General features: G+C 36.3%; 1 protein-coding gene across 1 annotated transcript in view; it reads left to right on the top strand.

Moving 5' to 3' along the window:
• Nucleotides 1-848: 848 nt before the first annotated feature.
• Nucleotides 849-13,486, top strand: part of si:dkey-262k9.2 (uncharacterized) — a 50,542-nt gene continuing 37,904 nt past the window's right edge. Inside the window, exon 1 of the mRNA XM_049467071.1 lies at nucleotides 849-973. The gene's annotated coding sequence lies outside the window, so the exon portion shown is untranslated. The remainder of the gene's footprint in view (nucleotides 974-13,486) is intronic.

Raw genomic sequence — 13,486 nt, 5'->3', positions numbered from 1 at the left:
AGTGTGCAAAACAGTAATCAGAGCAAAGGGGGGCTATTTTAATAAAAACTAGAATAGAAAACATGTTTTTTTTTAGTTATTTCACCTTTTTTGTTAAGAACATAAAACTCCACATGTGTTCATTCATAGTTTTGATGCTTCAGTGAGAATCTACTGTAATGTAAATAGTCATGAAAATAAGATAAGAATACGCATTGAAAAAGAGGAGGTGTGTCCAAACTTTTGGCCTGTACTGTAAATTAATGGATATTCTATTATACAGCTCTGGAATAAAATAAGAAATCTTAAAAACTTAAAAATTATGAGTTTCTTTGATTTTACCAAATTAAAAACCTCTGGAATATAATCAAGAGGAAGATGGATGATCACAAACCATCAAACCACCAAACTGACCTGCTTGAATTTTTGCACCAGGAGTAAAGCAGCATAAAGTTATCCAAAAGCAGTGTGTAAGACTGGTGGAGGAGAACATGATGCCAAGATGCATGAAAAAAAAAAAACTGTGATTAAAAACCACCAGGGTTATTCCACCAAATATTGATTTCTGAACTCTTAAAACTGAAAAATGAATATGATTTTTTTTCTGCAAATAAATGCTTAAAATTACAACATTTTTATTTTTTACTTTATACACTCTAATAAACAAAATAAACTCACCAAAACCAACATTTAACACACAGTACACCCATTTATACACACACACACACACACAGCAGCAGCATGCATTGCTTTACAGTCCGCACACTGCAGGTGAAACTTGGGAAGGTATCAGATTTCATGAGGAATTCAGCCAATCAGAAGTCCTCACCGCCCCGCTCTGAACAGCCCTGCCATTAAGACAGTCAGGAAGTTGCCCTGAGCCAGAGTTTCACAAAGGATCTGCAGTGAGTGAGACATACAGAGAGAGAGAGAGAGAGAGAGACAGCGAGAGACATACTGTACTTCTTACTACTGATCTACTGACTCCAATCAAGTGAGTGGAGCTCATTTATTCCATTCTTATCTCTGTTTTTATGAAGAATCAGGGGGTTAATGGAGTTTATATCACTGTAAAACACTTTTAAATGTATTTCAGGAGGTCACATGGGCAGCAAGTGATTATAGGTACACTATATAATATAATATATAAATATATAGATAAAACCTTAAAAACATAAACCATGTTTTTAAAGTGATGTGTATCATATAAGGCAAGGCTAGTTTATATATAGAGCATCTTTCATACACAATGATTATTCAAAGTGCTTTACAAATTAGAAAGAAAATACAAAGGAAAGTCATGACATAAACATTGTAAAAAAATACAAATAAAATGGAAATAAATGTAAAATAAGACTAAAGCATAAATAAAACATGATTCAAACTTGATTAAAACAATATACTTAAAATAAGGAAAATTAACATAATTCATTAGAATAAAAGTGCTGAAAAGGCATTTCTAACAGAATTAAAATGTATACAACTGTAATATAACAAACAAAGTTTAAGGACAATGGTAAAACATGGTATATCAAATGCAATTAAAGCTGCAGATTAAAGATTAAGGATTGATGTTGCAATTAGATTAAATGTTTTTTTTAAAACAGATGTATATCATATAAGGGCTGGCTGATATGACCAAAAACATTATATACCATTATATCTCTATATATATATTTTTATCTTATCATTATTTTAAAAATGCTGATTCTTTTAAGATATTATGCAATGTATGTCAATATGTCTTTTTTTGGAACAAAAATTTAATAGCTATAATTTTAATAAAAAAAAAATACTTATTTAAGTATTATTTTTTTTGTATCGGAAAGTTTTTTAATACACGTTCATTTAAAAATGGACATCTATTAAACAAGACTGTTCAATACTAAAAAAAAAAAAAAACTAAAAATCGTATTTCTTTATATTTTTAACTTAAGAGAAATTCTGATATTTGATACAATATGATAAAAAATATATATATTTAAGGATAACGTAAAAAAAAATGTTTCTTGTGATACATTGCTCAGGCTTAGTATAATTTAAAAAATACAATAATTATACTGGGTTTATTGTGCAGTATATTGCTGCCATTCAGTGAAAATCTCCAATTTTGTCTATTTTTAGTGTTTTGCTAATTTTTTTGTATCAGCAGCCTGAAGCTTCTCTACACTCTATGAGAATAATTGATGCTCGACCAATGGAAATGCTCTAAAATTATTTCACATTATTTAACTCTTATTCAACTTCCATTTAAAGTTCAAAGCATTTTTGCTATTTCTTTTAAAGTTGCTTTTTTGAAGATGCATGCTTTTCATTGGACAGAATCGTTACCCAATGTGTTTTAAACACAAATTTCATGCAACTGTTAATCACTGTCAAACTTCAAAATGAATGCAAGAGACTCTTACAGTCAGTTTTTTTGTTCAGTTATAAGAAAAGATAAGATAATCTTTGGTTAGTTTCACAGCAGGAAATTCACACTGTTAATGCAGATAAGGAAAAGCAGGGCACGCAAATGTCGAAGGAGGTAACAAACTAAGACAAGTACCAGGAAATAAACATAATAATATATACAGTATCAATAAATAATCATGTTTGCATCAATTACACTGGAAAAAAAAATGTATTCTTAAATAGTGTACAGTATAGTTATCATTAATAATCAAGTCCCATAGTAAAGGTCTGTCACTTTATTTGGAGCATATAATGACCTGTTATAATACATTATAACGCAAGTGACTATTACTTATATTATATTCAAGACATATATCAAGTATAATTAATAAGTGGTTAAAAATATATTAGTGTTATAAAGGTTGTGTTTATAAGTTTATAATCAGCTTTTTTAGTCATAATGCATAATTCTGCAAGCTGTGACTGAGTTTCTTGGTATTGCAAACATGTTATAAACATGTATTAATGCTTCATGGGAAGTATAAAGTGATCCAAAAGCAGTGTGTAAGACTGGTGGAGGAGAACATATTAATTATTGATTTCTGAACTCTTAAAACTTGTTTATGAATAGTAACTTATTTTCTTTGCATTATTTGAGGTCTGAAAGCTCTGTGTCTTTTTGCTATTTCAGACATTTCTCATTTTCTGCAAATAAATGCTCTAAATTGCTATATTTTTATTTGGAATTTGGGAGAAATGTTGTCTGTAGTTTATAGAATAAAACAACAATGTTCATTTTACTCAAACATAAACCTATAAATAGCAAAATCAGAGTGAAAGAGTGACCTCTAATTTTTTTTTTTTCGATGTATATTGTATTGCAATCCCCCTGTATCATGATACAGGTATTGTATCGTCAAGTCCTTGCCATGCCAATACTGTACGCAGCCCTGGTAACAAGTGGTGCGCACTTAGTAAAAACACCTGTCTGTACAGCAGCACTTAACTGGGCGTAAAACAAGTCTTTCCACTGCACTGACAGCACGGGAGTGTTGCAACAGCAGAGGAGCTGCAGGCGGTCTGAGGAGTCAGAATCATTTCTAAACCTTTTCAGGGAAAAGTATCAGTATGACTTCACTAGCACTTAGTCGTCAGTTTGGGCAGGGAAACACTCAGAGAGGAGCAACCAGGCCAAAGAGCTCTTCCAGAGATGTTCCAGAAAATCACACATGAGACAGACAGATGTCTGGGGAGTCTGGAAGCTTTGAGACAAAAAGGGCAACGTGTTAAAAGCAAAAAAATAAAAAAAAAAATTCAAGGGGTTTAGGAATGAACTGATTTTTGGAAGGTGACCATTGGGTTACCCCTTCGCCCCACCAATTACCCCGACCCCTAATTTTCGGGTGTAAAACTTAGAAGAGGATTGGGACGACCCTTCAATCACCACCCGATACGTCATCAGAAGCGCTAAAGTTCAGTAACCTAACTGCTGCTGCTGATTAACTAGTTAATTTTAGGTTGTATTTTATTCTACATCTTCAGAACGGAAAGAAATGGTGCAGAAATTCATTATTATTGTCCATTTCTTAATTTCTCTCTGATAGGAAGCTGAAATTAGCTTTGATTAGCTTTTATTTTATTTTATTTTATTGTATTTTTCCATTCCACCTTAAATGCTGCATCCTCGTCAACCATCTGGTGCAGCATTTAAGGGGGAACGGGAAATTCAGCTAGCTACTAACTACTAAGACTAATTACTAGCGATCTTTTTGAATGCTTGTTATGAAGAATTTGGCCATAAAACATTGAAACTACACATTAAACTATGGTAATATAGTGCTAATCATCACTTTTAACAAGGAAAATACAGAAATTTGTGGTTTTCTTACCCGTGATTCTCAAAAAAAAAAAAAAAAAAACTCGGTTTGAAGTGTGCATCTGAAAAATATCTTTTTAAAGAGATAACAAGCCCTATTCCTTTCCCTAACCTACCCCATCCAGCCTAGCAAGTATAGTATAAAAGTATTAAACATATATAGGATATACAAAACAGTTCTATTCTAAGCATGCCAGTTTTATTTCCTTTTTAGAAAAAGCCATTTAAGGGCTCTGTCACTTTTTCATGCAAAAAAGCTGTTGCTAGAATTTACTACACGTTAGTGTCGGCTTGTGCTAAATGGTAAAACATGAACAAGCTAGTTCATGCTTAACTGTAATAGAAGCACAAAACTCAGGTACAGATTCCTCCTTCAGACAAAGTCTGCTTGCTTATCATGCTGTGTACCGTCTGAGGCTGTGATGTCAGGGTGGTTGTATACAGGTTTCCTTTTTGTGACTTCACAATAAGGTAGTCATCCAAATGGCTTTTAGAAGCATTCAATTCACATACATATTCACATACATATTTTCAGAATGAGCCAATAATGGGCTCTGTCACTTTTATACTGTTTATACATTTTAAGCAAAGTATTTACCACTCGTTTCACACAAACAAGCTACTTCATGCTTAACTGCAATAGAAGCATAAAACTCAGGTACAGATCCTGCAGTCAGATGAAGTCTGCTGGCTAATCCTGCTTTGTAGTGACTGAGGTTCTCAACCAAAATGACTGAAATGTTGTTTCTTCAACTGATCTGGAGTCCTGCATACTCTACACAGATACAGTTTATGCAAAATATACTGTATCTGTGTGAATATTTAAGCTGCATGTTTTGTATATATATACGCTATGCAGTGTACTAGTGTATCTCAAACTATTTGAATTTTATTGACCATCAGTGTAAATTTTGCATTTTATTCAAAGTAAATCAAGGAATCAGAGTCTGGAGGAAGAGTGGAGAGACACACAGTCCAAACTGCTCGAGGTCTAGTGTGAAGTTTCCACCAATCAGTGATGGTTTGGAGAGACATGTCTGTCATCTGCTGGTGTTGATCCACTGTGTTTTATTATCAAGTCCAAAGTCAGTTACAGCTTCATGCTTCACGCTTCCCTCTGCTGCTGACAACGTTTATAGAGATGCGGATTTCATTTTCCAGCAGGACTTGGCACACTGCCCACACTTTCATTTAGATTTTCAGTGGCTGTTTTGGACACATGCTCTTTGATTGTTCACTGTTTCTTCAGAAATCTATGGTATTAAAAATCTCTACTGTTGTTAAAAGAAGAAGGCATTCTACCATGCTTTGGAGCATTGCTGCAAATATTTGATTGCAATTAACAAAAAGAGTATTGGTGGTGACAGGAAACTAGATCATCACCACCCGACCACATCTCCAAATTCAGTGGTTTATGTTTATCTGCTCAATGCCGTCATCTATTCTATTTGCAGTAATTCTCTCAAGAGACTAGACAAACTATGTGTGTGCATTTGCACATCTGCATCATCGCTGGGTGCGTCTTAACGCAGCTGAATGCTGAGTTCATCAGAAGGGATGTCCCCAGTTTGTTTGAGCTAATCGTATAAACAATGGCGACTGTACAGTAGATGGAGGTAACATTTCCTCGACTGTGTACTCTACTCCAAGTCTTTTCCTTCCTGACGCTGAGCGAGAATCCAGACCCACTTTTATGAATGAGCTTTGAGCATGCACTTTTAATAAATGCTTCGATGAATTGCTGCTATAGTTTTTAAACACTTCAGTTTCATAGCAGCATTTGGAAGCATACTGTGGTAAGCATTCTGTGGTCAGTGTCCTGTGGTCAGCATACCTTGACAGCATTTTTTTGGCAAAGTCCTGCATCTTTTGGCAGGGTCTTTGGTCAGCATCCTGTGGTCAGTGCCCTGTAGTCAGCATTCTTTGGTCAGCATCCTTTGGCAATATCCAGTGGTCAGTGTCCTTTTGTCAGCATCCTTTAGCAGCATCTTGTGGGCAGTGTCTCATGGTCAGCATCCTTTAGTTAGTGTCCTGTGGTCAGCATTCTTTGGCAGTGTCCCATGGTCAGCATCCTTTGGTCAGTGTCCTGTGGTCAGCATTCTTTGGCAGTATCCAGTGGTCAGTGTCCTGTGGTCATAGTCCTGGGGCAGCTTCCTTTGGCAGCGTCCTTCGGTCAGCATCCTTTGGCAGTGTCCTATGGGCAGCATCCTGTGGTCAGAATCCGGTGGACAATGTCCTGTAGTCAGCATCCAGTGGTCAGTGTCCTGTGGTCAGCATCTTTGGCAGCATCCAGTGGTCAGCATTCTATGGTTGTGTTATTTGGTAGCATCCTTTGGTCAGCATCCTTTGGCAGCATACTGTGGTCATCATCCTTTGGCTGTGTCCTTTGGTCAGCATCCTTTGGTCAGTGTCCTTTGACAGTCTCCTGTGGGCAGTGTCCTGTGGTCAGCATCTTTATGCAGGGTCCTGTGGTCAGTATACTTTTGCAGCATCCTTTGGTCAGCATCCTTTGACCAGCGTACTTTGGTCAGCATCCTTTGGCAGCATCCTGTGATTAGCATCCTGTGATCAGCTTCCTTTGGCAGTGTCCTGCTTTCAGGGTCCTGTGGTCAATGTCCTTAACTATGTAGCTTCTGTCTCTGACTTGATTTTATCTACAGGGTTGAGCCGTTAGGTAGCAGTGTCTAATAGAGCGAATAGTGAATAATTAAACACAGTGTTTAAAACCTCCAGCAGCACTGCTGCACCCAATCTACTCATACCAGCCCAATGGTGTAAAAACATGGAGGTAATTATAAAGTTATGTTTGATATTACTCTTTGCATTTATATAGCCTGACCTACTTTTAATCATTAGTTATTATATGAGGAATAAGCCAGGAAATTCCGAAATAGATCAGAAAAAAGGTCAAACTTAAAAAAAACTTAAAAGCTTTCATCTTCAAGGGGAATTCCATCTCAGTTTAAAGATGAATCATAATTCAGAACTTCAAAGCCATTCAGAGTAATTTGGTGTGGAAAATCATACAGGATTTGTTTACAGTGGTGGTGAAAGGAACCAGGGACATTTATTAACTATGCAAAGCCAACTGTGAACCTACGAGTGGTATACAGTGGCTTGCAAAAGTATTCATACCCCTCGAACTTGTTCGCATTGTGTCACCTTACAACCACAAAAAAAACCTTAAAATATATTTTATTGAGATTTTACGTGATAAACCAACACGAAATAGCACATATTTGAGAAGTGGAATGAAAATGATATGTGGTTTTTAAAATTTTTATCATGTAAAAATCAGAAAAGTGTGATGTGCAAAAGTATTCACTCTGAAACCCCTCAATAAAATCCAGTGAAATCCATTTAATTTTCCTTCAGAAGTCTTAAATGATTTACTTAGTTAATAGAGTTAATCCAACAGTGTGTAATTTAGTCTTAGCATAAATTGTGTTGGTTTATCACTTAAAATATTATTATCTCAATAAATCACTTGTTTTAAGTTTGGTTATAAAGTGACAAAATGTAAAAAATAAAGTTCAAGGCGTATGAATATTGGTTAAATAGTAGTAAATCTGTTCATATAAGTTTTTAGGGACTTTAGAGCTACAAATATTAAATGCGAGGTATATAAAAAATATATTTTAGACCAAAACGCCTTTTCTATTTAATTTCTGTATGTTTTATCATGGCATCATGCAGCATATTTATAACTTCTTAATGTAATAACCTTCTGTGAGGTCATAACTCTTTTGGTCCCACTGGTGGGACATGCCGTGGACGGTCCCTGGACAGGACGGTCCCTCTGCAGGGATTAGAATGGAGGACTTTCAACTTCAGACTTAATGCAACAGTCAGCTTTTGAAATCCTGCAATTTACAGTATTACAGCATGTCCCAAAAACGCTGCCAAATCACTGTTATCTGTGTGAAATGATGCAAGTTGGCGAGTCATACTGGCTGTGTGCTTTTACTCAGCTCATTTAGGCTCATGAACGGGTTGGTACGTGTTCACTTGTTTAAAAACTTGTCTTGCTTCTATTATTTAAAACAGATTTTTTTACATAAGCTTTTCACTGAAACTTTCCATTCCACCTTAAATGATGCAAACATGTACAAGGAGCAAGTTGTAATACATGAAAATTGTTGGTTTCCTGCTCCTAGGCTACTGTAATGTGTAATTTGCATGTAATTTGTTAAAGCTGATGTCTGTAAGTTTTGGCATTTGTGAGATTTAGCTCCCTCTCTGGTGAGAATGGGTAATTGTACAGAGCATGCGGAAGAATCATTTTGAACTGGGTGGGTGTGGTGCGGTCTTCTCCTTTTAGAACTGATGAATCCGATTCCAGGTTATGTTCAGTCAGAGAAAGAGAGAGTGCGAGAGAGAGAGATAGAGAGAGAGAGAGAGACAGCTCAGTCAGAAACTTCAATCCTTCATTTCTTTGGTTTTACTATAAGTGAATGAGCTACTGAGCTCTAAATTTCCTCTTCTGAAGTCCCCAATGCTCCACCAGCCGCTCCCCTTCAGTAAAACTGAGCCGGATCCTCTTTTTTTAGAGGCTGTACGTGTGACATAAGTACGTAAAGATGCGTGATGTGTATAGTGGCAGAAAGTTACCATTTTCTCACAGACAATTATTTAAGGATTTTACAGTTGGACACACATCATCATTAAATCATAATCATCATTAAAAACAATTCTGCATTGTAGATTAATACTAAAGTCATCCATTGTATCATTCACCTGGAATTACTTTCAGTTAACAGCTGAATGACATTGAATGACAGGTTCAATAGGGTAAAAATAAAAAAAAAAATGACATGCTCCAAAGAAGCTCAAATCCAGTTTTTAACCCTGTGTTTATGTTTTATTTACACTGAATTCCACTTAAACATACAACCCATGGTCCTTTGCTGCAATGCACCACTTTTACACCACAGCTCAGTGGTTCAGTTATTTTAATAAGCTCTGTTTTTCAGCCAGAGCATCATCCGTCATCAGCAACATCTAAAAGCTCACCCTGACGTTTCTCTAGAACAGTAAAACTAAGAAAGCGGAGGTGCTTTCCAGTAAAAAAGTGCATCTAGGCGAAATTTGCCACATTCGAGCTGTTTTCTTCTCGGTGTGTGAATCCCCTTCATGTTCGTGCTCTGAGGAGGCACGCTGCGCTCTAAACACAAGTGAGCTCACTTCCTGTTCTCTTTACTTACTGCAGCAGCCCTGACTCAACTCAACATTACTCAACTCAACTCAACGAGAGCCCACACAGCTTCTTTTTTTTACCTTAACTCAAACTCTTTCTCTACTGCGTTTGGGATATTTCTGTCCAGGACTGGGTTTAGTTCACATCACTCTACTTCACTGTCTGACTCAACTCAACTCAACCTAGCTCAATCCAACTCAACTTATCGTGAGTCCACCTTCTTCTTCTTTTTCTTCTTCTTCTTCTTCTTCTTCTTACATGAACTAAAAACCTGGATTTAGGTTATTTCAACTCAACTTGAGTCCGCATTACTTCTTTAAACTTAACACCAACGTCTTAATTGAGTTTAGTTCACTTTATTGTCTGACTCAACTCAATGCAACATAAGTCCACTGGATTTGGGATATTTCTGTACTGGACTGGGTTTAGTTTACTTTACTTCACTGTCTGACTCAACTCACCTCAACTCAACTCAACTCATCGTGAGTCCACCTTCTTCTTCTCTTTACATTAACTTAAACCTTCTGTACTGGATTTGGGTTACTTCTGCCCAGAGCTAGGTTTAGTTTATTTCCCTGTCTGACTCAAATCAACTCAACTCAGTTCAGCTCAAGTTGACTCAGCATGAGTCCACATTGCCTCCTCTTCTTAATTTATCTCTAACTTCTTTTGAGCTGGATTTGAGTTATTCCTGTCCAGCACTGGGTTTAGTTCACTTTATTGTCTGATTTAACTCAACTTAGCTCAACTTAGCTCAACCCAACATGAGTTCACACTGTTTCTTCTTCTTACCTTAACTCAAACTTTTTCTGTACTGGATTTTGGTTATTTATGTCTAGGTTTAGTTCACTTTACTGTCTGACTCTTAACTCATCATGAGTCCCGTGAATCCACCTTTTTCTTATTGCCTTAACTCAAACTCTGTTTGTACTGGGTTTTGGGTTATTTCTGTCCAACACTGGGTTTAGTTCACTTTACTGTCTGATCCAACTCAACTCAATGTGAGTTCACACTGATTCTTCTTCTTACCTTAACTCAATATGTTTTCTGTACAGAATTTTGGTTATTTATGTCTAGGTTTAGTTCTTCTTCTTCTTCTTCTTCTTCTTCTTCTTCTTCTTCTTCTTCTTCTTCTTCTTCTTCTTCTTCTTCCTGAATCAACTCAACTCAACATGAGTCCAAACTTTTTCTACTTAATTTAACGCAAACTCTTTATGTACTGAAAAAAAACAATACCCTTGTATTCTGATGCCAAATATATTGCCAATTCCTCGCCAATACAAAGCCCTAAGGTTTTCAAAATGTTACCTCAAATGTTACCATAGCATTTCCTTGGAGTGTTATGTGTAAAATCATTATTATATACGTTATATACAGCATTATTTCTGTAATATTGCAGGCTAAGCTTCCTGAAACCATTTAAAAACGTTGCTGAATGTTCTTATAACATTTCTCAAGAGCTAGGTCTGTTCTCAGCAAAAAAATTGTAGCTTTAAGCAAAAGGAGGTCAATACAAAAGATTGTATTCAAAAGCATTTTGGAGCATTTCTATTGGTCCAATCTTCATGAAATTTCGAGACAATGCAAAAGGAACCACATTATGATAAATTGTGAATAAATGAGATAAAACTACACAGTTCACTATGATATTTGCATAAGCTGAGGTGCATGTACAGCAGGTGTGTTGTGTGTAAGCGGCTGCAGTCACATGGTGTTTCAGGCTCCTCCAGCTTAACAGCTGTAGAAATGACATGGTTGTGAGTTGGGGTTAACCACAGCAGAAATAACACGGTTGTGTGTTATTCCAAAAGCTCAAGTCTAACTGTGAGTTACAGTTGTCATAAATACGGGAGAGCGCTTATCAGTAGCAACAGCATGGCACTGTGTTATTTTAGGAGCTGTGATGCTTTAATGGGTTGTAAACGCGAGGCGGTTGTATGGTGGAGTATTGAAGTTTGTTGTTGAGTAGATGAATACTCAAAGAAAAAAGATAAAACTACAATATTACATCTACTACTGCTGCATTTTTACAATTATTTTAAAGAAGCAATTAGCAGCAGTTAAATAAAAAAAAAACACTCTCAAACACTCATCCCTCTACAGACACAAAGCTCACTCGGGTTGCCAGCCTAAGGACACTGAACCTACATGACACAAACCCAAAAAAAAAGTGCAAGACGATATAAATAACTTCTATCAAACAGGTATCTATCATTATATTGACTGTATTTTACACAATATACATATAAATAAACAGCTAAATAGCTAGGCTAGCTACTTGTAAGGAAGGGTCATGAGTAATGTTTATGGTTACTAGTTTTGGAGGTAACAGAAAACGCTCAATATATAATTCGTTAATCCATTCAAAGATAAATTGAGTCAGTTTAGAATATAACTCTTAGTTTTAACCTGTGTACTCTTATTAATAAGAAACAGCATGTCTGCTCCTTTATTGTGACTGATAATAGTTCGCGTTAGCATGTGTAGCATTTTTCAACAAATACCAAGGATTTCTTTTTTATTGGGAAATGAGCCACACTCACACAGATTTCTATGACATACCGCACAGTTGTAGTGAGAAAATACTGGCCTTAGCTCTGCTGACAAGAGATGACAATCCTTGAACTCTTTCAAGCAATATCTGATGACACATCCTGATCCTTTCATCATTTACTACTGAAAATATTGTAAAAGGATGTGTAATATTCAATGTAATATTATAATGTCATAATATGAAAATATGTTTTTTGATAGGGGAGATCGTGGCACTATTAGTTGATAGGGGGGATCATGGCACTATTTCTTGATGAGAGGGGACATTGCAGTGCTGTTTCTTAATGAAAAAATGGTGGCACTATTTGTTTATGGAGAGATTGTGGCACTATTTTTTGATAGGAAGATCGTGGCGCTATTTGTTGATGGGAAAATTGTGGTGCTGTTTGTTGATGGGGAGATCGTGGCGCTATTTGTTGATGGGGAGGTTGTGGTGCTATTTTTTGATTGGAGAGATTGTGGCACTATTTGATGACGTGGGACATTGTGTCACTATTTTTTGATGAGGGGCATTGCAACGCTATTAGTTGTTTGGGGAGATTATATTATAACCTGAGCAACTATAATTAATATGTAACAATATATACAGTACTTTCGTGTCACTATTTGTTGATGAGGAAATTGTGGTGCTATTTTTTGATTGGAGAGATCGTGGCACTATTTGATGACAAGGGACATTGTGGCACTATTTTTTGATGGGGGCATTGCAACGCTATGCACTATTTGTTGACTTGTAGGTTAGTGCACTATTTCTTTAAAGAGAGGAGATCGTGGCACTATTTGTTTTAAAGGGGTGGGGGGCTTTGCGACATTATTTGTTGATGGGGGAGATTGTGGTGCTACTTTTTGATTGGGAGAGATTGTGGCACTATTTATTGATAAGTGGAGGGGGACACATTGCTATTTGTTAAAATATACGTATGTCTAATAACATATAACCTGAGCAACTATAATTAATATGTAACAATATATACAGTACTTTACCAGTACTTATGCTGTTAATTCATTGATTGTTAATGTGTAACGACACAGTTATTACAGACACCTATATCATAAAGGGGAACCAACAATGCTTAAAATGCATAAAACCTCACACCTCCTCCAAGTTTGTGCCATTTTTTGGTTTGAATGTTGCATTTCTGCTGGTTTCATTGTGTAGAGTAGATTTCTAACTATGAGGACTGGCAACAAAAAGGCCTTCATCCCAAGTTTAATTATTATCTAATCTAAACTGAAGCAGCCATGCCTGTTTCGATTCCCTGCAGTAGTACCTCTGCATTCACTACTGTCACTACTGTGACTTCAAATTCACTTTTTTTTTTAGAAGATACTGTAGAAATAGTCCAGTTCTGAGCAGACTGGAGACCAATCAGCCAGACCACAGTTGCATCAGTATTGCACACTTGTCACTTTACTGTTTACACTGCTATTGACTGTCAGTAAGCGCTGTGGTTTTTAGCGCTCCTCAGCAAGTCTCACATTCTGCC

The sequence above is a fragment of the Astyanax mexicanus genome, chromosome 18 (genome assembly GCF_023375975.1).
Source record: "Astyanax mexicanus isolate ESR-SI-001 chromosome 18, AstMex3_surface, whole genome shotgun sequence".
NCBI lineage: Eukaryota > Metazoa > Chordata > Actinopteri > Characiformes > Acestrorhamphidae > Astyanax > Astyanax mexicanus.
This window is presented reverse-complemented; position numbering and strand designations above follow the sequence as displayed.